Here is a 23,308-nt window from a genome sequence, read left to right as displayed (position 1 = left end):
ACAACAACTAAATTCCATTCGTTTAGCATTGCGTCATATGTTGTTCCTACTAAATCGAAGTAGTTGTGTTTTTTTCATATTATACCCAATTGCAAATAGAATTTTAGACGACTAAAAAAGAAACATCGTATTTTATAGTTTTAAAAAAATAAAAATAAAAAGTTTAGCAAACGATTATTAGCGAAAAAAATATGAATGAAATTTTACGCCACTCGCGCTAAGTCAAGTTCCTCGTAAGTTTATCAAATTTTAATATTAATCGCCCCATTAAATCATTTCTTCATTGTCGCCAAATTATTTTTTTTAAATAATTAATTTTAAATTTTCTCATCTTCTAATAAATAAAGACAATAGAAACTTTAGATTTTTCAATTGAAAAATATGTAGATTAAAATGGTATAAAAAAATCCCTACCTTATAATTCAAAATTTTTTCATCCTCACATTAATTAAATAATAAAAAATAATAAATAATTATTAAAAATTATTTTTTTCAGGAAATTATCTTTGGGTAAATGAGTTTTATGAGTGGGAGCAATTTTTTTTTGAATTGCTTCATTAGTTTTTAAAATATGACTAAAAACGTAAAAAACGAAATTAACATTAAGGGGTCCAAACTTTGAATCGCTCTCCTGACCAAACTATGGGGACCACATTTCCCAGATTGCGGCTACCCCGTATATTTTGAAGATAAGGAATCCAAATATGCAAAAAAAATTAGATGTTTATTCAGAAAAAGTACGTTATTGTGTCTGATTTCGTAACTTAATTAATAGTTAGCACTAATTAATTAGCATATTTGAGGCCCCCCCCCCCCCCGGAACCATTAAGATTGACACATAGTTTGTGAAAATCCGATCATTAGAACGAAAGTTATTCAGGGTGATATCTTTTTTTTTGCGGACTGTACATTATTGTAAGAGGCAATTATAATACATTTATTTTATCCACATTGCAGCATTATAAAACCTCAGTTTTAACTAAAACTAAGAAAATTATAGATATAAGAAGAAAAAAAAATAGTGCGTGGATATCCTCCGCGCGGAAGAAGTTTAACTTCGTAACCTGCGACGTTAATAGTAGAAGAATCAGTAGTCGTAGAAGGATCACTAGTTCTATTCAACGACTCTTTTTCCTGCTCCGCTCGCTTCCGTGCTCTGTTATAACGGTAATATTGTGCATTTTTCCCTCGTGGATCTCTTGAACCAGTGGAAGTGCTTGTGGTTGCCTCATCGTCTCGCCATGGAAAATATATTTGTATTAATAATGTATGTGAATGCGTCATCGTGTAATTTCAAAAGTTTAATAACAATCAATTGATATTCACAAGAGATGTACTTTGACATAACCTTAAATCCGTCGCATTATCCGTGGGATTGTTTTCATTCATTTTTTACAATTGTTATCCACTATATTGGAAAATAAAAAATACTATCCTATTAAATTATATGCGTATCAAATCAAACTAAAAAAATATTTATAGAAAAACAATACTTTTATTATTTTTATGCTAGTGAGAACCAAAACAATATGGAAATGAATAAGGGAAAACTGGATCCTACCACGTGATTTCCCGGCCAAGAAAAATGTAGCAAGAGAAATGTAAAAATCAATTCAAATTCAAAATAAATGTTTGTTTACGTTATTAACGCATGCGCAATGCGAGATAATGTCTGCGTTGGACCGACTGCTCACGCTGAGCTAACAAAGCAGTATTTTGTTGGCGTCAGCGGTACGCCAACTTAACGCTGACGCCCAGATAAGGTGCTTGTCCTAAGAAACCAGGCCTTAAAAGAAGTACAACTTCAATTATAGATATGAGAAAAATTCATGTTTTTTCCCTATCATCTAACATTAAAATAAGAACAAATGGGGTAAAAACTTAGTTTATAGAGAATTATTAACTTTGTGCTCATGCTAGCCAGTTGTAATTAAATATTTCTTTCGTCTATTTTAAAATATCACCTGATTCCTTTTGACCAATGAGAATATTGTAAAATCACATCATTTACCTAGACCAATGAAAATATTGAAAACCCATCACATGATAAATTCTTTTCGATATAATTTTCTGAAATATCTTTCTTTTCAACTTGAGACACTGCCATTGAAACTTAACAAGTTTTATTGAGACTCAAAGTTATTAAAAAAATTGCCTTTTCTGTGATGGATTTCAACGTTTTGTACTTTGTTTTCATGATTTTTTACTCCCTCTTCAGTTTGGTGTTTTCATCTTTTTGTGACGTTGTTTCATTCTTTCAGCTGAAATGCTTGTACGATCTCTTGTTTTGGATTTATGTTGGTACTAAGTACTCTTGGAAGTTGAATGGCTTTAAAGCCGAGATTGATTTTTTTCAAAGGTTGAATTTAGTCTTTTACGAGTTGAAGGTTCTTTACTGGTTTCTTTACTTTGTTTACAAAGTCTTTTCAGTTTCCTGTTTTTGGGACATTTTAATGACCCTTTATGAACTCTACACTGCTCTGGATTTCTATTCCTACTTTGTTCCTTAGATATATTTGTTCAATGTTTTGTTACAGCATTAGTTCAATGTGAATTTATTATAATCAATTGGTTTTTCGATGGCTCAATATCATTTCTAATAATTCTTAAGATATTTAGAATTGTATATTGGCTTTTGTTCATCAATTAGATTTCCTTACTTGAAAGTTGGTAAACTTTTAAGCAATTAAATGAATCTTGAATTTTCATTTCCCTAATTTCTCCTTCAGAGTAATTTTTTTTCTCCAGTTAGTACAAAATCTATTCACAAATTATAGATCCAATTTGGATTCTTTTGAATCCTTAGTTCATGTTTCGGTGACTGAATTTCATTTTGATTAAATTCTAAATTATTTGGAATTGTTCATTAATCGTTGCCAATCAATTGGATCAGCTAATTTTAACGTTGATAAGCTTTCCAGCAATTAATTGAATCTTGCATTTTTTGCTTTCGAAATTTTCCAACAGTTTCTTCTTCAAGATTTTGAAAACTAATATATTTTTGCTGATTATGTATGTTTAATAAGTATTTTCTTTTCAGGTAACATTTAAACTAAAATGAAATTAGTTCGAACTGGAATAGTAAAGTCACTCATATAGTAAATATTTTATTCATAAACTGGTATGTACCTTTAAAACTTTCCACTAAAAGAATGACGAAACTAAAAACAAACTCAAAATAAATAAATAGTATTTGTAAACAACTTTAATCTAAGCTACAGTAGATAAAATACAGTTCCCTTTAGATTTTCATACTTATGTTAATATTAGAAAATTAATTCATAAAATGAACTCATAAGAAATATTAAATCATAGAGTCTCGAGATTTATTTCATTCTAAACATGAGTTCATATATTTAAAATAGCTTAATAGTAATTAGATTAATTTTGACAGTATTGTTCTTATTAAAGTTTATTATTGTAGAATTTAAAATTTTCACTATATATTTTTTATACTTAATTTTATATCTGTCTTCGTTGAAAAATGTGCCTTGTATGGTAAGCCAATAAGTAACCAAAACCTTCATAACCAAAAAACAATTATCGTTTTAAAACTTAATGAAAGTATTACGTACCAAAGTAGTCTTTACCAGATTAAAATTATTAATAGTGCATTTTAAGGCAAAATGATTTAATAATCGAAAAATTCATATCGTAATTCACCAAAAAAGATTTTATATCATAGTAGTACCATATTAATTTAGAATTGTTTATAGTTATTAATAGTACGTTTTACAACAAGCTGATTTAGTAACCAAATATTTCACATCGTTGTTAAACTTGCCAAAATTATTGCCTACTACAGTAGTTCCGCATATTTTCAATTAAAATTATTACTAGTACACTTTACGTCAAGCGTTTCTGATACCAAATAGTTCATATTATCACTAAACTCCCCAAAAAGTTTACATTTCGCAGTAGTACAACATTATTTTTAATAAAAATTATTGGCTTTGTTGCTTGTACACTTTTCAGTAAGCCTATTTAGTAACCAAAAAGTTCATATCTTAGCTAAACTTTCCAAAAGGATTGTATGCCACAGTAATACAACATTATTTTCAATACAATTATTGACTTTGTTGCTAGTTCACTTTTCGGTAAACCTACTTAGTAACCAAAAAGTTAATATTTTAGCTAAACTTTCCAAGAGAATTGTATGGCTCAGTAGTACAACATTATGCTCACTTAAAATTATTACTAGAGCATTTTATGGTAAATCTATTTAGTAACCAAAAAGTTCATATCGTAGCTAAACTTGCCAAAAGTATTATATACTTCTGTAGTACCGCATTATTTTCATTTAAAATAATTGTTGGCACATTTAGTACTCTTATCTATAAAAACCTTATTTAAAGATGTATTAAATATAATGCCCCATTTTAATTTTTTAAGTGGCTTGCATTAGATGTTTACCTCACATGCTTATGACGTTTCTCGAAAATTATAATACAAATAATTTCGTCATTTTTTAATTTTATACCTTCATCCTATTTTATGACGAATTTATCGCATTTGTAAACGAATTAAATGTTTATGTCTTTTAATCAAAGTCTACAAAAATGTACATGTTTTTTATTTAAATTAAAATGAAGTAAGAGATCTAATTCGAAGATCAAACGTGCATTCTGAAAAATAAATGAGTTTAGCTTAAACAAATATATAAATTAATGGATATTAAATTAATATTTAAGTCAAATGCTTTACTATTCCACCTTTTCAAAAATATTTAGAGGAGTATGGGAAAAAAATTGGCGATTCTGTCATTTCCATGTCTTTATGTCTCTTCGGAGTTTATTTATGCAATTCTTCCTTTGGCCCTCTTGAATTCAAAATTCTTGTAAAGAACACCTTGCATATATGCATGTGTAGTTTTAAGTACTAGATAAGTTTATCATTATAAGTTCAGTATTTAAGCAAAATTTACCCTAACATCATTTTGGCTTTTGTTCCATATTGTTTTGCATTAAAATATCTAAGTTTCATTTGGCATTCTGGTTATCAAAATTATGTGTTCAGTAGTTATTTATGCTACTGTATTTATTTTGTTATTTTTATTTACATTGTTATTTGAATGTGGCAGAACTCATTGATCTACCCTGCAAGAATATATTTACATGGAATGTACGGAATCACCGATTCTTTTACTCCTCGGGGGGCTGTTGTTGTTCTGGCTACTTATAAATGTGTCTGACAGCCCTCTTGGGGAACTATTTTGATTGCTAAACACTAAAATAACAATTATTCTAAAACCCAGTGACTATGACAGAACTTCAAAAGTGATAGATTTTACAGATAATGGTCGATGTTCATGATATAAAAAAAAAATTGATCTTTGTATATCATCAAATATTCTTTAGTGTTTAAGCAATTAAAATAAAATAGCCTCGCCTCCTCGTTTGGCGTTCCCTGGGCAACATTGTGATACAATACAGGAATTATAAGCAAAGAATTATTTGTATCACAATGGCTAAGAGGTTATATGAAAAAGTGGAAATTTTATAAATTTAGTATTAACAAAGCAATCTAAAAAACTAATAAATAAAATTTTTTGTCGTAGCTGAAACATTTTTAATAGAGTCACCACCGTTTTAGAGTTATGCTTGTTCGTTTTCGCATGCCATCTATATGTTAGTAAAATTAGCAGATCGGCTGACTTATAGCTGAAAAGACTGCTAATTATCTTTAAATTGTTAGAAGAGCCATTTAAATGTATTAAATATGTTCAAAAGTACTGAAAAATATATTGGCAATGGACTGAAGAAAAAAGCAATTAACATTAAACAATTGGCGATTATTTGAACTGGCATGACTCTATTATTAAAATTCTTTATTTATGAAACATGTAATTGTACTATTTATGTGGTATAAGTGATTAAATTTGTTAGTCAATGCTTATTTCAAATGAGCGGTTGGTTAAATATGTAGTGCCAATTACAACTAAATCCTTTGACTCCATATTTCATCCTTTTTAGCATTTGCTGGATATGTAATTTTTTCTTAAAACCATTAGAACAATTTTATCACACAATTCTTCAAACAGTTTTTTTTTCAGAGTTCATTTAAATAAATATACAAACCTTTGAAACTTTTGCCTCATGGGAATAAAACTATGTAATTCCATCCTGTTTAGAGCTATTATTTTCAATACAGGAATAAAATGAAACTCAGGCAGTAGGATAATTCATCTTAAATTAGATGCTTACGAACTAAATTATCGGTAAATAACTTTGCATCAGTACATATTTTTTTAAAAACTTATTTGAGACTCAAGGTCAGTGTATTCTTGTTGGCTTTAGATTTAAAGCCGCTAAATTTATGTCTATATTATTTTTCGCCATTTAATCTAGTTGATATCGCGTTTCAAGATCAAATCAAGTTTTAACCATGCTATTCAAAAACATTTTTTTCATGGGTTCTGATGTTCAAATTAATAGTTTTTACCCTTCGTTTAAATTATTTAATTATATGTAATCTAAAGTTAGCTTTCATATTGACTAAAATCACGTTTATGCCACCGAACTCGAAGAGGGATTAAACTGAAGCAATCCTAATTTCATTGAAAATTGAGAAAACCCATGTTTTGTTGAATAAATGTTAAATAACTCACTTATAAACAGAGATTAAAAATTAGCATGCGGATGGAGATTTCAATATGGGATAGTACCTATACCAACTAGCATTATAATCCGTTGGAAGTGTCCCACACGCTACTAACACCTGATTAGTGATTGTACTATAAAGAGTTTACTCTTGTTTTATTTTCATTTCGACTATTTAAAGGTCCACTCATAAGTTGGTTGGTTCATGAGGGTCTCCACACGCAACATACTAGACGATTCAGTCAGAGTACACGTACAAGAATGTAGAGTTATGAGGTTCCCCTCACACAACATTTAACCTATTGGTAAATGGAAGGACTGTTGGTTTATGAAGATACACACACACACATTATGACTGCTGGTTCTTAGAGAATGCACACACAGGTCTGTTAATTCCTAGTGGCTCTTAAATACAACAGGCGTTATGGTTCATGGACACATGTCTCTTATCGAACCCAGTAAGCACACACCTCACGGCAAACGTAAGGCCGTAAGCTGGCATTCTAGGTAGGGTAACGGCAAAAGGCAAGTACAATAGGGTCCTTTATCGTTTGTTTTGAGGCATTTCAGGAAGAGGCGGAATAACTCTTCACCTATACAGGCCCGAAAAATAAAACCGTTGTTTGGCCTCTTACACTTAATTAGTTACTGGACCTTTATTGTATACCGTTGTTTGGCCTCTTACACTTAATTAGTTACAGGACCTTTATTGTATACCGTTAATTAAGTGTAATGTTACAATAGATTAATAATGAATAGATGCAGAGTTGGTAAAAAATGTGCTTTTAACTCAAAAATTTGAAAAAAATCAGGAGAGAATGGAAAAAATCCATAAAACGTTAACCGTATTTTTGAGAGGAAAAAAACAACTTTTATTATTCTTTGAAAACTGCTAATTTTTTACATAGAATATTAAAAACTTGAATTTTATTATTTTACTATAATCTAAATATACTTTATGTGGTATTACCTATTATATTTTTTAAAAAAATAATTTTATTAAAAAATAATCATTTTAAATTTTATTAAAATTTTTAAATAAATATATATAATTATTTATTTTTTCTTTTTGAAATCATTTTCTGAAGTATAATTTTTAACTCGAAATATAATATATTCTTTCTTTCTAGAAAAATTTAATACATATTCCCTTAAAAATAAGAATAAATATTAATACTTTTAACTAGAACAATTCCTTTGTTCATTGAGAAAAAGTTTTTATTTTTTCGATTGTTTATTATAAAATTTTGTTAAATTTATTGTATTAAACATGTACTTAAGAAAGACTTATTGAATTGAATACTTATTGAAGACTTTTTCTTATTGAAGACTTATTATTATTTTTTTATTGAATAAGCGATACATTTATTTTTAACGTTAAAGGATTCAATAAAAAATCCATCATTTTTGTAATTCATGGTTAAAAAAAAAATCTAGTATAATTTATATGATAGCAGTAAAAGGCTAAAGGTCCGTCATTGTCTATTTTTTGTCATTTTAGGAAGAAGCGATATGAAAACTTTTCCCATTGTTTATGTTTTGGTCGCTTGAAAATTATTACTGTAAGCCCCAAATGAAATTAACATAAATTTTTTCCAGACTATGACTCCTTTTTTAAACCTTCTCTAAAACAAAAATGAATAGGTAAGTTTAAAATTCATGTAAATAAAAAAATCTATTTATAGAAAATAAATGAATTAAAAAATATTGTAAATTGCTTAAATCCTCCTAGAAATTATAAATATCTTGAATTTAGAGCAAGGATTTTTAATGAGATGGGCTTTTTTATTACATTAATTTACTAACTTTTATTACAATTTAAGTGTTTTGTAATAATGAATGTATACCATTTATAATAGTAAACGTTTTATTTATATAAATTGTTTTTTATTTTATTTTTATTTTAATGTTCATTTCAAATTTAATATCTTAGTTTAATCACTTACTTCTTAAAAACTGGATTCAAAATAGTTTAAATGGTCTTAAGAATTTTGAATTTTAAAAAAATCGTGTTTAAATTTTCTGACTGTTTATAGCAAATGTCTAGTCTAATAAAGTAAATAACTTTTTTTCCCCTAAACTTTTAAGCAATACTTGAAAATAATAATTGTTTAGGAAATTTTATTCTTAAATATACGTTTTTAAGTAATAAAAATACATTTGGATATTTTTATTAATTAAACTTCAAAATATTAAGCAAATAATTTTTTTTAAAAACTTATAATACAGAATATAAATAAAAATTAAAATTATACTTTCAAAACGTTAATTATATTTATTTTTTATTTGCATTACAAAAATATTTTTTCATGCAGCATTAATTTATTTTTAAAATAGTTTATATACATTAAGGAAAAAAAACTGTTTTGAATGCAATACATAGATGGCGCTGTTTTTTATTTTTTACTTTAGACGTGTTTTCGAGTCCTGCGGATAGATGGCAGAAAATATAAAGTGTAGGGTCTTGTAGGGTTGCCTTTCTTTTAACTTTGATAGAATTTCGCCAATTTACTCAGAATGACAGTCGGTACGGCTTTTGTCCAGGCATAACCAATTGAGGACACTACGGCGACAATATCCCCCCCCCTCTCCCTTCTACTTACTATAGTCAAGCAAATTTATCATTCATGTGTGGCAAGGGTCTGCACTATTTATTCTAGCATAAAATGTGACATAAATAAAAAAATGTTCTACTGCATATTGCCTTAACCAATTAAATAGCGGAGTAGTTATTTAAAACCATAATTGCGTTATTGAGTTTTATTTTGAAACTAAATTCTTTAAATAGCAAATTAGACAAAATTAAACATTAAATTTCTCTGTTTCAATCTTTCTTTACACTACATTCGTCACATACTTCAATTCAAGTGTTAATAAAAATAGCATTGTATTTAAAGCTGGAAAAAATACAAAAGTTACAGCAGGATTGAAAAAAAGTCACCGATTTTTTCTTCTACGAAGTCGATATAAGATTTAAATAAAAATGCATTGTGTGAAAAATTACTCATTTTCCAGTAATGTTCCCTAGTTGTAGAAAAATGAAAGAAACATAACAATACAAAATAATAAACAAACATTTAATCATTTTAAAATGTCATTTGCAAAATGTTTCCTATACATGAATTAAAAACATTGTTTTTTTCTCACAAGGGGTTTTGGGTTAACAAATTTTAAAATTGTGCTATGTTTTAAATCTTAGGAACTAATAACAGAAATATGGCTGAAATATTAAAATAACGGTAAGAGAACCGAAATTTTATCTGTTTGTCCCATTAAACTGTAGGTATAGTTTTAAATTTACGGTAAATTTGCAAATCAATATTTCAGAAAAGGCATAACTATTTAGACGAAACTGAATGATTATGTAATTAGAACTAAGTGGAGCTCTTTTAACCATAAACTGGTGAAAAATGAAATAGTATTTCATGCTGCCGAATCGACTTGGCAATTTTCATAGTACAAAACGAATCCAATGAATCATTTTCATACCTCCTTTTTAAAGAGTGCAGTTCTTTTTGAACTAATTTATTGAAATCCGGTTAAAGTTTGACGTTAATTTAAAAAAAATTCAAAAACAGGTCATAATTCGTAAACATGCTAATATTTAAATATATTAAATGTTTTTCAGATAGTGACGATAATTTATACCTTGACTGCAGCAGATAAATTTTTATCAATTGATCAGCTTCTACAGTCCTTTTTTAGAGACAATTTTAAATATTAATCATACGCTTATTGATAATAGTTGTTCGACACAATTTATTTTTATGTATCCTTGTTTTCTACATGGAGGCACCGTCACCTGTTCGCTACGCTCGATAATCCCTGTAGTTGAATCTCATTCATCAAGTTTGAAATAATTGAAGATCAAGTACAAATTGTTTTCTTCCACTTTTTTAAGTAAAAATTACGATTGGATTGCCAGCAGTTGCATTTTAAGGATTCCTAAGTTTTGACAAATGAAGAAGAAGGAAAAACGGTCTCGCCGAGAGTTATTACGCATTGAAGATGTTCTATGGAAAAAGCAGTTTATGCCCGCGCGCAAATTCGTTTTTTTATTCTCTCAGAACTAGCGGTATTTGGCACAAACTGTTCTTAACAATGTTCTTAAAAGTTTTTTTTTCCTGAAAAGTCGATTAAAAATTATTTGCTTAATGTAAAATTATTATACTATTATTTAAGTTCATTATATTAACTTGTTAATTTTGACAAAATAAAAAGGATAGCTGGATTTGAATGATAAATAACTGCGCTTAAAAAAATTACATTTTAGAAAGGCAGAGTGTGCGACACAATGAAAAGGATTTATAAATTAGAAGTAATTTTTTCTTGTTAACCGATCATATAAGAAACAATTCTTATTTCTCTTTATTCTACACATATTTTCAAATGTCGGTATAAAATGTCGAAGTTTTATATTTGGCAACACCTAGCCTTTTTCTATATAATATTTTTTTCTTTATTTTCATTATTTTTAATATTAAGTCAAGAGGGATATTATGAAAATCGCGTAAATGAAAACTTTTTCCACAACAATCAATAAATAATTATTAGTTAAAGAAAAAATGAAAAAAAAACTTTTGAATTGTAATAACTTTCAAACAAATAAGAGTTTCTAAAAGGAAATAAAGACTCTATGTTACGGTTAAAAACAAATTTGGCTCTTTCAGCATACCAAATTTAACTTCCGCAGCTGAATTCTTGCGGTCACAGAGCGGCCCGCATGTTATTTTTCTAACAAGTATAAGAGTAAAAATAATCTTGACTTAATTTTAGAATTATTTTTTAATTCCATTGTAATCTCCGTTCAATTTCCTACATATTAACGTAATTTGAAGTTTCTAAATCAAACAGTGTTTGATAAAATGTAACGTTAAGTTGAAAACCCCAAAACAGTGGCGGTATCAGTGACCTTTTCAGTTTTCTGACAGAGAAGGAAATTTATTCAGTTTTCTGACAGAGAAGGAAATTTATTCAGTTTTCTGACAGAGAAGGAAATTTATTAATATCTGCTCGTTTCACGTTAATTTAACAATGCAGTTTATTTTTCCAACTTCATATAAAAAGAATTTTCAGGAATGGTCAGTGTTAATGCTATTATTCTAGGTTCTCATGCGTTCGCACTTTTCGATTAGACCAATTTAATCGATTAGATTAACTTCAACACTATTATCTTAAGTAAAGAATTCTAAGAGTCATGAAAAAAATCATGATAGCATCTCGAAAATCAAAAAGCATCTCGAAATGATATAATTAAAAATAAAGAAGATAATTTTTGAAATTCTTGGAATTCATTGTTTTACAGACTGACCTTTTTCTTTTTACTTTCACCAGAGGGTAATTTTAATAGTGTTACATTAAATTACTTTAAAGCAATTTTATATTCGTTTTATAATTAACTTATACACAACTATTGTTCTTCTTTTTGGCAGCAATTATTATATAAATATTAATACTGAAGAAAGAAAAGAATTTTCTGCGAAACGTATATTGGCTGGAATTAAAAATCAATTTAGCCCATTGACTGACAAAAGGACAAAAATTAATTTAGACACCTTCTGTAATTAATGACGACCTTAAAAAAAATCTATCCAAGAAAAACAAATGATTAATGGGTATCCAGTGATTGGAATAGTGCAATTACAATTCTCTCATGTTATTAAACAAATAGTATTCTGTAACTTCCATTAATCATTTTATTAACGAATAAAATTGTAATTGTATAGTATATTTCTTTCTCTTAATAACACATACTTTTTTTTAATTTTTTATTTTAGTAATCTTTTTTTGAATTGATTCTGTTTTTAGAAAACAGTTCAAACCAATCTTTCAATAAAATTTTATATAAATAATATCTGATATCTAGTAACTTATTCTTAGTTTATTTACAGTTAAATATAATAAATTTCGCAATTATAGTAAGAATAAAGAAGTTTAACAAATACGACATAGTTAAGTTAAATTTTTACTCTTTATTTTGTAAAAAAAAAAAAAATTATTTGATATGCATATTTTTTGTAGAATATTTATTTTGAAGAACTTGTAATTCAACATAACGTTGAGTAATTTACGCTGCGTAATTCTTTTGCCGCATTAACTTATTTATTCTTTATTTGACTTAGCTCAAATAAATATCCCCATAAAATCAATTTAGAGCAGTTCAGTATACATATCTTAATAGAAAATTAAAGGAGTTTAGTTTCCTACTCAGAATTTTAACACTTTAATCTTTACGCTACTATGACAGATATTAAATGAAAATATTATTTTGAATTATTTTCGTAAAAACAAAGTTTACTCACTGTCCCTTCTTTACACGACCCATCATGATAATTAATTCCTCGAATTAGTGCTGTTTTAAATAGTTTTCGATAAAATTATAATAATTTGTATTATTGGTAATTATTGTACTAAAATTAGTAGTTTGTAATGCAAGCGCTTTTGTACGTGGTAAGAACTAGCGATTTTTTACTGTATATATTAAATGTAAAGTCTATATCAAAAAGAGAATCATAAGAATTTTAATGGTCAATTAATTTTATGCAATAGAATTTCAGGAATAAAAAGGAGTTTGTAAGTGTATTTGTGTGCCCTTCATGATATTAAAATATTTGTTGCAAAAAGAAGTAAAGACCTTTATTTTAGAATTAGTTACAGTTTGCTTTGAGGGGGACGAGTATTTCCTCTCTTTGTTAGTGTATGGTAAATTGAGAAGTTAACGACGTCCGGTTATGCGCTTCTCGCATCCCACCCTGTTGGGGGTCAGAGTTCTTGAGGAACTTTAGACTTTTCCAATTTTTTTTTTTTCTTCACTAAAATTTCAGTTTTTATTTATTTCCTTATATTGCTGATGATTATTATTATTTAACATTTTCATAAAACCAATTTTGTTTTCAATTGTTTGCAATAAGCTTTTAATTGAACTATTTATTTTTTCTAAAAAAATAAATAAGCAAATGTATAACAGAAAAACGCAAAATTCTCATATTTCATAGATTGCGAAAAGCAATACACAGTAAAAATCTTTTACAGATCAAAATTCTATTTCTTATGCATCTAACAAAAATCTTTCAACCGGATATGGGAAATTGTAAAAGTAAATAAAAAATAAATACATAAATAAACTCTAACTTTTTAAAAATATTTTTTGATTCAATATTAAAGTCTTATTTGATTAGTAATATAACTTGTTAAAAATGGAGAGAGTCTCGCTTTTTATGATTTATGGGTACAACTAAGCATCATAATTTTTTGCACTTTTTTGGATTTTTAAACCCCTTGTATCTGAACAGTCAAGAGTTTGTAAATGATTCAAATAAATCAAATTCATTCTCATTCATGTGTTTTAAAATTATAAGCAGATATATTTGTTTGTAGGAAAAAAAAACATTATAAAGCGAGAAATCAGTTTCAACCTTCCTTAATTTTAACAATTGATATAATAAATCGGTAGCTTACTTAATTAGCTATATCTCGTGGTTCGTGCACTAATAAAGAAAGCTAAAATATAAAAAGAAAACTATAAACGAAAAATTAACGGTAACGAAATTGTTAAATCTTCTTATTTCGCATCTTCATAAATTAGTAAAATCAAATTTTTCTCTCATCTGGACACAAATGCAATAAAAGTTAGATCTTTTGTAATTCATACATTTTAATTTTTTAATGTCCTAATTTTTATGAGTTAAGGTGGAAACTTCTAACCGTATTTCATTTATTAAATTGGCTAAAATGTTCAGACTACACAACATCATTTTTCGTTCTTTTCTTTATCTTTCATCTCTTTATCTAAGCAGTCGAAAGTTTGTAAATTATTTAAATCATGGTGAACGACTATTTGAGTCTTTCACAACTATTGAGATAATATAGTACGTTTATAGTACGCCATGATACAAATTAATCAAGTTTCTTTAAATGCTTCAAATATAAACACATATATATTTTTGTGCAGGTAAAAAAAGAACATTAAAAAACAAGAAATTAGATTCTTTGAACCCTCAAAAATTTGAGTAATTTATCTGATAAATTTGTAATAAGCTTCGTGTTCATGCATCACTGCGATATTTCTTGAATATCTTGATTTTTTTACAACGTAAGCACATTATATTTCTTAAACAAATGCGCAAACAGAAGTTTAACTGTTATGAAACTCTGAAGAAGCATCATAGTATTTTTTTCCCCATTATAGTAATAACTTTTAAGTAGGATTATTTTAAAATTTCTTGTTAGAATTTGTTTTACTAATTAAAGAAATGTTTAATATTTTTTTTTCAAGCACAAGTTAGACACTGTTAATAAATTATTAAAAAAAGGAAGAAAATTAATGGTAATAAAATTGTTAAGTCTTCTTATTTCGCAACTTCAAAAATTAGTACTATTCAACTAGACACAAATGCGTAAAATGTTGGATCTTTTATAATTCATGCACTTAAATGTCTATTTTTTAGTATATTTACTTTGAGGAGTTAACTCAGATACTTCTAAACTGGATTTCATCTTTTTAATTAGAAAAATATTCTGCAAAAAATTATCAATATATTGTATTTTTATTTAATTTTTATATGAAAAAATTCATAAACAGTGGCAGGAAAACTACTAAATTATTGAGCCGAATCCTGAAAGAAATATTTACTATAATACATTTCCCTCTGAATAAAAAAGTCCTAAGGAGCGAAGTCCCCTCCGCTATTTTTGGGTGTTTATTTTAACTTTACATTTTGCTTTGCTGTACAAAAAGTATAAGATTTAGAAGTTTCAAATTACGAAGGATAAGCGGTGGAGGCTCAGGGGAAGGAACGCTAGCCAACTAATGAGTTTTGAGGATTTGAATCTTAAGAATTGCTGGTTGATACGAATTTCGTACCCGGCTGACATAAAATATTCCAAGTGATAGACGCATCGTGGATTATTAGAGTCCCATCTTCGTCTTGCTAATCACGGGAGGTTTTCGTGGTTTATCTCACCATGAAAAAGTTCTCCACGAAGGCAATTCGTTCCCGATACTTTTGTACAGGAGTTCTCTTATTTCTTGGTTTAGATTCAAAATTACAATGATATAAAGTTGAACACTGGTAACCATGAGATCAAATTCGGGTTGGCTGTTCAACAACAGTTATAAAATAAAATTACAAAGGATTACAGAAAAATGAACAGAGAGTGCGATGAAAATGAAAATGACTATTCTATAATTAGTTTGGAAATTGTTATCTGCAAAATCTGGTGTAAAAAAATACTGTACTGGCTGCTTTGTAGAACACAGAAATGCAAATACTAATTAGAAATTTTGCGCTCTGTAAAGGCTAATTTTGATCTTGAAATTAATACCGGTATTCAAATATGTTCGAAAATTAATTGCAATTTTATTATTGCCTTTTACGCACCTTTTTTCTTCTTCTTTTTCTTTTCACGTGATTGTTCTCATGATGAGTTGTAGAGAAAATTTCGATTTTGATTGTTAACTTAAAAATCACTAATTGTTAATAAAAAAATACTGCGATTGGTTGATATGTTTGCTAGAAAAGAAAATTTAATCAAAACTACCAAAATATTGTAAAACTTACTTTATTTCCGGCTATAGGGAAAAACCAAAAAGCTCAGTATTTTTTAACGAAGTGGTTTAGTAATGTTTTCGGTAAAGTAATAAAAAATTTAGATTTTATAATATGAGTTGAAATGCGAAAAACGTGGTAAAATTTTATAATTTTACCATGATAGTTTAGAGCACTGTATAAAAACCATTTGTTCAGAAAAATTTACTATTCAGTTTTATATTTTTTACTAAATGTGAGGTTAAAAGCATTTCGATGCATGTTTTGAAATATAAACTGCGTGTATATAAGTGTGTTTCAAAGTATAAATTTAAAATATAAACTAAATAAAACTGTTTGAAAACTAATAATGGATTTCTAAAATCAATGTTGTTGCTTAAACGTAAATAAAATAAAGTTTTAAAGTTAAAGTTACGATTTTTATGTTAAAGAATTTAAAAATCCTGAATTTTAATGCCACAGAAAGTATAAATATGCATAGCTAAATAGAATTTCATCGTATGAATATCATCTGTAAGAAAGTTAAAAGAACATCATTATCCTTATAAAGATAGTTAAAAGAAGTAAGTATTTAGTAGAAAAATAAAGTAACCTCAAATTTTTGCTTTAAGTATCCAAGGTAATGAATTTGTTGCAGTTGGTTATTTAGGATTTTAAATCTTTCTGATCATTAGCTTTCAACCAAAAATATAATTATTTTTTAGTAATGTAATTGAATGATATAAAAAAAACCAGTCGTCATGCATTCATTCATAAACAAAAACAAAAAAATTCTTAACTCGGGGAGTGATTTATAAAGACTTTTAGACGAAAATATATATATATTTTTTTAAAAATTTATAATTTTGTAGTGCTAATATTATATTTTACACAGCCAGTTTGCTAATGTAAATAAATTTGCCCAATTAAAGTTATTTAATTATTTATAAAAAATATTTCATAAAAGTAGAACGTGTTTTTATGTACTAAAATTGTTAAAAAGCTGATGAAACCTAAAAAATGGTTTATTTACTTAAACGTCCTTAATTATGGAATCTTTACTGTTCATTATAAAGAAACGATATTCTAATTTACTACTCCGCAAATCAAAATATATATGTAAGCATTATTTCCGAGTTTATATGTATTAAAAATTTTTCTTACGAAAAGTACTCAAATGAATTTTGACTTCAATAATTTTTTAATTTAGTAAGCTTGCTTATCGCTAATAGTTAATAAAATATTTTAGTGCAGATTAATTTTTTATTATGAGGACCAGAAATTGTCTTTAAGAATTCAAAATAGATATTCATTACTGTTTGAAATCACCAGATAAGTATGTTTGAAGTCCTTGAACTAAAAAGAATGTGGGGAAGCACATTTTGTCCCCTACCCCCAATTCTAAGAAACATTCCTTTCAAGTACGGAAAAGCTGCTCAGTAGGTGGTCGTTGATTACTTGTATAGAACAAGCTAAAAGATTCATTTGGCGAAAAGGGTGTAAAAAGAAGGAGATAAACGTAGCCCCTAGTTTTCTTCTTTCTTCGAAAAATAGAAGTGGCGCCACTTGAGAGCAAGTAAGTAACAAGTTTTTTCTCTTTAGTTCATGTAATTTAAAAAATTTTTTAACTTATTTATTAAATAGCTTTTTAAAATTAGTTTAATTCGCTTTGATTTTATTTGCTAAGTTTTTAGAAATTATGTTTTATAACTATAATACTTCAGTTGGCTATTTTATCTTATGCTTTCCTGTTGTTTAGTTTAAGCTGCTAGTTTAGTTTTAAAATGAATTAGACGATTTTTTTAATAAATAAAAGTTCAATTAACTCTATCTAATAAAAGAAAAATTTATGATTTCTTATGCATTAATTAAAAATGCTTCTTTCATTTTTCGGAAGCATTGATTAATTTAATAATTTACTTCATTTCGGTAGCCATATTTTTTCTCTGAAGGATTGTTAAAAAACATTATTTGAATTATCTAAACCGCGGGTGTCACTTATTGTTTCAAATAATAATTTTGATTAGATATAAGAAGAAATATTTTTTGAACCACCATAAAATAAATAAATAAATAGTAAGAGTTTAAATTTTCTCATCTCTAATTAGTTACTTTATATTTAAATTATACTTTAATTTTGATATTTTTCTGCTTTGACTTTTTTAAATTAAAAAAAATAATAATAACGTTGGTAAACATGTAAAAATTGTTCCACTAAACACTTCCACTTTTAAAGTTTTTTTGAGTATTTTCAGAATATATTTTTAAACAATTTAAATATTTGTTTTGATACTCAATATAATATATTCTTTGTTCTAAATAAATAAATAACAAAATGACATATTAAATAGAAGGACAGTATTTCTAATTTTTATTTTGTTGTTTTTATACTTCTTTTGCAATTAATGAATTGCTGTAGAGGTATAAGAACATTTCAAATCTTTATATTAAGTTTAATTTTACGATTAAATTTGTTTTAAAATGAATTAATTCGTTATAAAATTATTATGTTGTAAAACTGAATTTGTTATAAAGCAAATTTAATTTAAAATTACGTTCAATTTTTTTGAATAGAAATTAGAATATTATTTCATGGTTATTATTTTTAAAATTTATTCATAAGTATAATAATATTTTCTGTATAATATTTTTTTTCATGAAATAAAGCTTTTTGTATTAAATATTGTTGGTCCTCAATGCTATAAAGACGATTACTAATTCTTTTTTTCCAGTTATTGTGCAAAATCTATAATTTATCTCATGTAATTTATCTTCTTCTTAATTTACTATTTTGAGTTTTTAAATGGTTGTTAATTCTAAAATATACCTGTTCAGCCTTCACCTTTGACAATTTTGTGTTTAAGAAAGTGTATACATTTTCTACAAAAAAGAATTTTTATTAACTGTTTAATTAAAATTTATGATGATAACTGTGTAGTGGAAATATATAATCTAAAAATTGTTGGAAACTATTCCTCAAAAATTCAGGAAATTTTATTTTTAAAATTGAGAGGGAGCCCTAACTAACAAAAGCTTTATTTAGAATTTGTCTATTTATTTTAATTCTAATTTATCTATTTATTTTAATTCTAATTGGCTAATAGACTAGTTCTTTTTCTAAATTAGAATCAAAAAAATTTTAAGAGAAAATTTGGTAAGGTAAAATTTGGTAAACATTCAACTTATCGTCAGTTACCAAAAATATAAATATTCGCTGTAATTTTAATATATGATCCTTCTCTTTCCTTTAAATCAAAATTAATTTCATTTAAATCAAAAAATTGTTTTTAACAAAAATTATAAAATATAATTAGTTAGAAACAGTTTTGATTTTGTTGATTTTTAACTGTTTTTATGACGATCATACTCTAATTTATTCCTTTTCTTTTATGGAAAGACAGGGCGAACGATCCAAGAAATGCTAATCCAGCCATCAACAGCAAAATAAGGTAAGAACATAGTGAAACATTAAATATTAATATTTTTTTCAATTAAATCACATATTTTTGATTTGCAAAAGAATTTTGATTTTTTTAATTAATAATTATTGTGCTTATCAAAATTAAGTTCACTTTATGTATTTCTCTAACACAGTCTTTATTAATAACAAGTGTTTTTATTACTCATATAAGCTTTTATATTTATATTTTTGCAATATTCTTATTTAATAATTTCTTAATAAGGTTTCGTAATAAATGAAAAATGCACTTTATGAATGTATAAATTAGGTGAAAAGATGTGCTGACAATTTTATATCATTACGATATTTTAGTATTTGTTTTCTCTGTTTTCATGCCTGTTATAACATTTTTTTATCATTCTATTTTTTTAATTAGTTAGAAAACAAAATTTTAAAAGAAATTATTTTTACTGTTAAAATAACTACGTAAAGTTATGAATGAATAACGAAATATTTTTCATTATTTTATTTGAAATGATAATATTATATAATATTTCATTTTTCCATAAGTTTCACCAGCATATAATATTCGTATTAAAGCAATTATTTTAGCAAATATTTTTTACTTAAAAAAATACATGAAAAAAATTAAAAACTTTGTCCACATTAAATTTGGGCTGAAAGGCTGAAAGTATTCCCCTACAAGCTCGTGCTAAGTTTTATTGAATTTACCAATTCACATTTAGTTCCCCTAACACACCACATGCTTAGAGTATAAACAAGATAAATGATAAACAATGAACTTATTGTCATATTCCATAACTGAAATAAAAATATTTACATTAATCTTCATACATGATTTTAGAAACAGTTTTTTTTTTTTAATGTTTCGATTTTGTTGTTTTTGTTTTAACTAATTTTACAACTATCATATTCTAATTATAGTTTTTTTTTTCTTTCATAGAGAGTCAGGATGGAAGATCAACAATGAAGATAAAACTCAAAATTTAAAAATCAACAAAAAGGATGGTAAGAAATAAATTTATATTTTACCTTAGGTTACCATATGGTTGAAAAGAAACCAGTTTTTTTTGTTTAAAGTGGGGGTTTTGTGTTTTTTTAAAACAATTTGTGGGACATTAATTTAAGCCAATTGAAATTAACCGAGCCAATTCAAGGTCTTTCATAGCAATTAACTATTCCTTTAACTATTAATTAATATTTTCAATAAACAACTAAAAATATCCACTCTTTTCTTTAAATATATTAACAAAATATCTAATAAAAAAGGAAAGAACTAAATATTTAAGTATGCAGCTTTATTTAGCAAGCAAAATAAACATTCAGCATTTAAATTTGATTTTAGTGATACCATAAAGAATGATTCTCTACCTTGCTTGCCCGTAATATAGAAATGCTATATTTCAATATTGTTTAATTAATGTTATTATTTAGATGTGTATAATTTATGATATTAGTATGTAATTAAATTTCATGGAACATAATTATTTTTTAATCCATTAATATAATATAAATTTTTATATATTTAAGGCAATATATCATATATATTTTATATGAATGATAATTAAAAAGTGTTTTCTTATATGGTGCATTATAATTATTTGATAAAAAAGATACAAAATTTATAAGGAAAGATATAATAAAAGTAAGTTTTTATACTAATAGTTTAATAATAAAGTATAAATTTTCTCTCCATTTATTTTAGCATAATAGTTTATTTAATAAGTTAAATAATATCCGAGTTCATAGTCCTGAAATTTCTGAATTCCTGATAAAGAAAAAAAAAACAACTTTATTCTCATGTTTTTTTAGCTTTTTGCTCTGATTTCTGACAATGTCTGTGTTCAGAACATCACATATTCTACAAATACTAATGCAGTTCCTAAATCTATCAGTTTGAATAATCAAAAGATTTGTATTTCTGATGTAATATATATGTATACATATACATATATATATATATATATAAATGCCAAGACACAATATTTACTTTGCCTTCCTTTCAAAATAATTGAAACTCCACTTAAAAGTAATTTATTAAGGATGTCACGAATTTAATTGCAGATTTTAAATAAATATTGGTATGAAATAATATTAAATAATTGATACTGGTTACAGAAGTACTATTAACATTTCCTAATTATCAATCTCAAACTGTTACGAATCGCTCATTAATAGAATTAAAAAAATTATTCAAGCTTTGTTTCTGGAATTAAAAAATTTATATTTAGAGCAAATTATACTTTTTTGTTAATTTTTTTTACAGTTAACTGATAAATGTATAATGTACCAGCAATTTGGTTATTAATATAATGTCGCATTAAATAAAATTAAATATAACATGAATATTGTTAATAAATTGTTGGGTTTAAGAAAATCATTTAAAAAAATTTTTTTTTTTCTACGTTTACCATTCAAAACATTGAATGAATTGTTTTCATAACACTTAACATTACTTTAAAATATTATTATAGCTACAATAGTTAACATTTCTAACTAAGATGGTTAAAATTATTTAATTATTACAAAACTAATTGAATAAATAGAATTATAATTATGTTTTTCATTCTCAATTTGCTAATGAATGTTAAAGTTTGTGATACTATTTTTCAATTAGATATCTAAAGCAGATTAAATTAGTTTAGATCAGATTGCATTGCTGAAAAAACTTTTTTAAATTACTTTGGGTAGAATAAGTCTTGATATCTATGAGCTACATATATATGAACTGCATTTAAATAATTAAAAAATGAAATGTGAATAATTTTAATATGTTTGGCAGTTGATCTATTTTAAAAAATAATAATTTGCTTGCATATCCCTTTCACCATTTCTTAGTAAATAACCTTATTAATGGAGAAAAAAAAAGACTTGAATTAAACATACTATAAATAATGTTTTTATTAGTTACATAGTATAAAAAGTATTTATAATTATAATAGTTAAATGATAAGTTTATTTAAGTAATTGATTTTTTCCAAATCTATTTCTTTAAATCAATACTTTTCTTAAGTATAATCATTAAAGGGATGTATGACTATAATAATTTACATACATATCTCTTTTATTATTTCTTAGTGAAATACTATCATTATCTCTGAAATCAGATCTTAGTTGTTTTTTTAAATGCAACCTAAAGAATGCATATTTATTAACTAAATTCAATATCATATTTTTATAATTAAATTAATAATTTTTTGTAAAAATAATCAGCTTGTCTTAATCCATGGCTTTTAAAAAATCAGTTGATTTAAATCAATGATATTTTTTTTTCTGTGAACATTTAATATATCTATAGTAAAATAAATTGCTTTATTTTTTGCAGGAAAAAGGCTCATTGAAATAAAGCTTCTGGAATGGGATAAAGAAAATATATTTGTCCATATGTAAATAGTGTATACAGATGTATTGATTTGTTACAAGGAAATAAAACTCCTTCATGGTTTATTTTAAGCTTTATTGTTGTTAAAATTCCTGCTTTTATATATTTAAAATTACTAAAATGGTGTATTATTTACTAGTACAAAATATTTTTTTTTGAAAAAACTATTTATGATATATACTGTTTATCTAATATTTAATAAAATTAATGACTTGATGAATATACACAAAATTATAGGATAAATAAACTTTTATGTGTAAGTTTCTATCAATAAAAGCTAGATGTAGGTTTTAAATATATAAGCATTATTTTAAAAACTTAAATAACTTATTTATTGAGTTGCATTGTGTTTTATTTTAGAATAAAAATTTGTACTTAA

At 25.8% G+C, this 23,308-nt stretch overlaps 1 long non-coding RNA gene across 1 annotated transcript in view; it reads left to right on the top strand.

The window, feature by feature from the left end:
• LOC147816603 (uncharacterized) overlaps positions 1-22,994 on the top strand; it is a 32,266-nt gene extending 9,272 nt beyond the window's left edge. Inside the window, exons 2-5 of the long non-coding RNA XR_015431303.1 lie at positions 17,650-17,702; positions 19,528-19,575; positions 20,491-20,555; positions 22,873-22,994. This is a non-coding gene — a long non-coding RNA (uncharacterized LOC147816603). The remainder of the gene's footprint in view (positions 1-17,649; positions 17,703-19,527; positions 19,576-20,490; positions 20,556-22,872) is intronic.
• The last annotated feature ends 314 nt before the right edge of the window (positions 22,995-23,308 follow it).

Source organism: Parasteatoda tepidariorum, chromosome 1 (genome assembly GCF_982258835.1).
Source record: "Parasteatoda tepidariorum strain Cologne lab strain chromosome 1, Ptep-v5.0, whole genome shotgun sequence".
In the NCBI taxonomy this organism is placed as follows: Eukaryota; Metazoa; Arthropoda; class Arachnida; order Araneae; family Theridiidae; genus Parasteatoda; species Parasteatoda tepidariorum.
The sequence above is the reverse complement of the archived record's forward strand: the minus strand, read 5'-3'. Positions and strand labels throughout refer to the sequence as shown.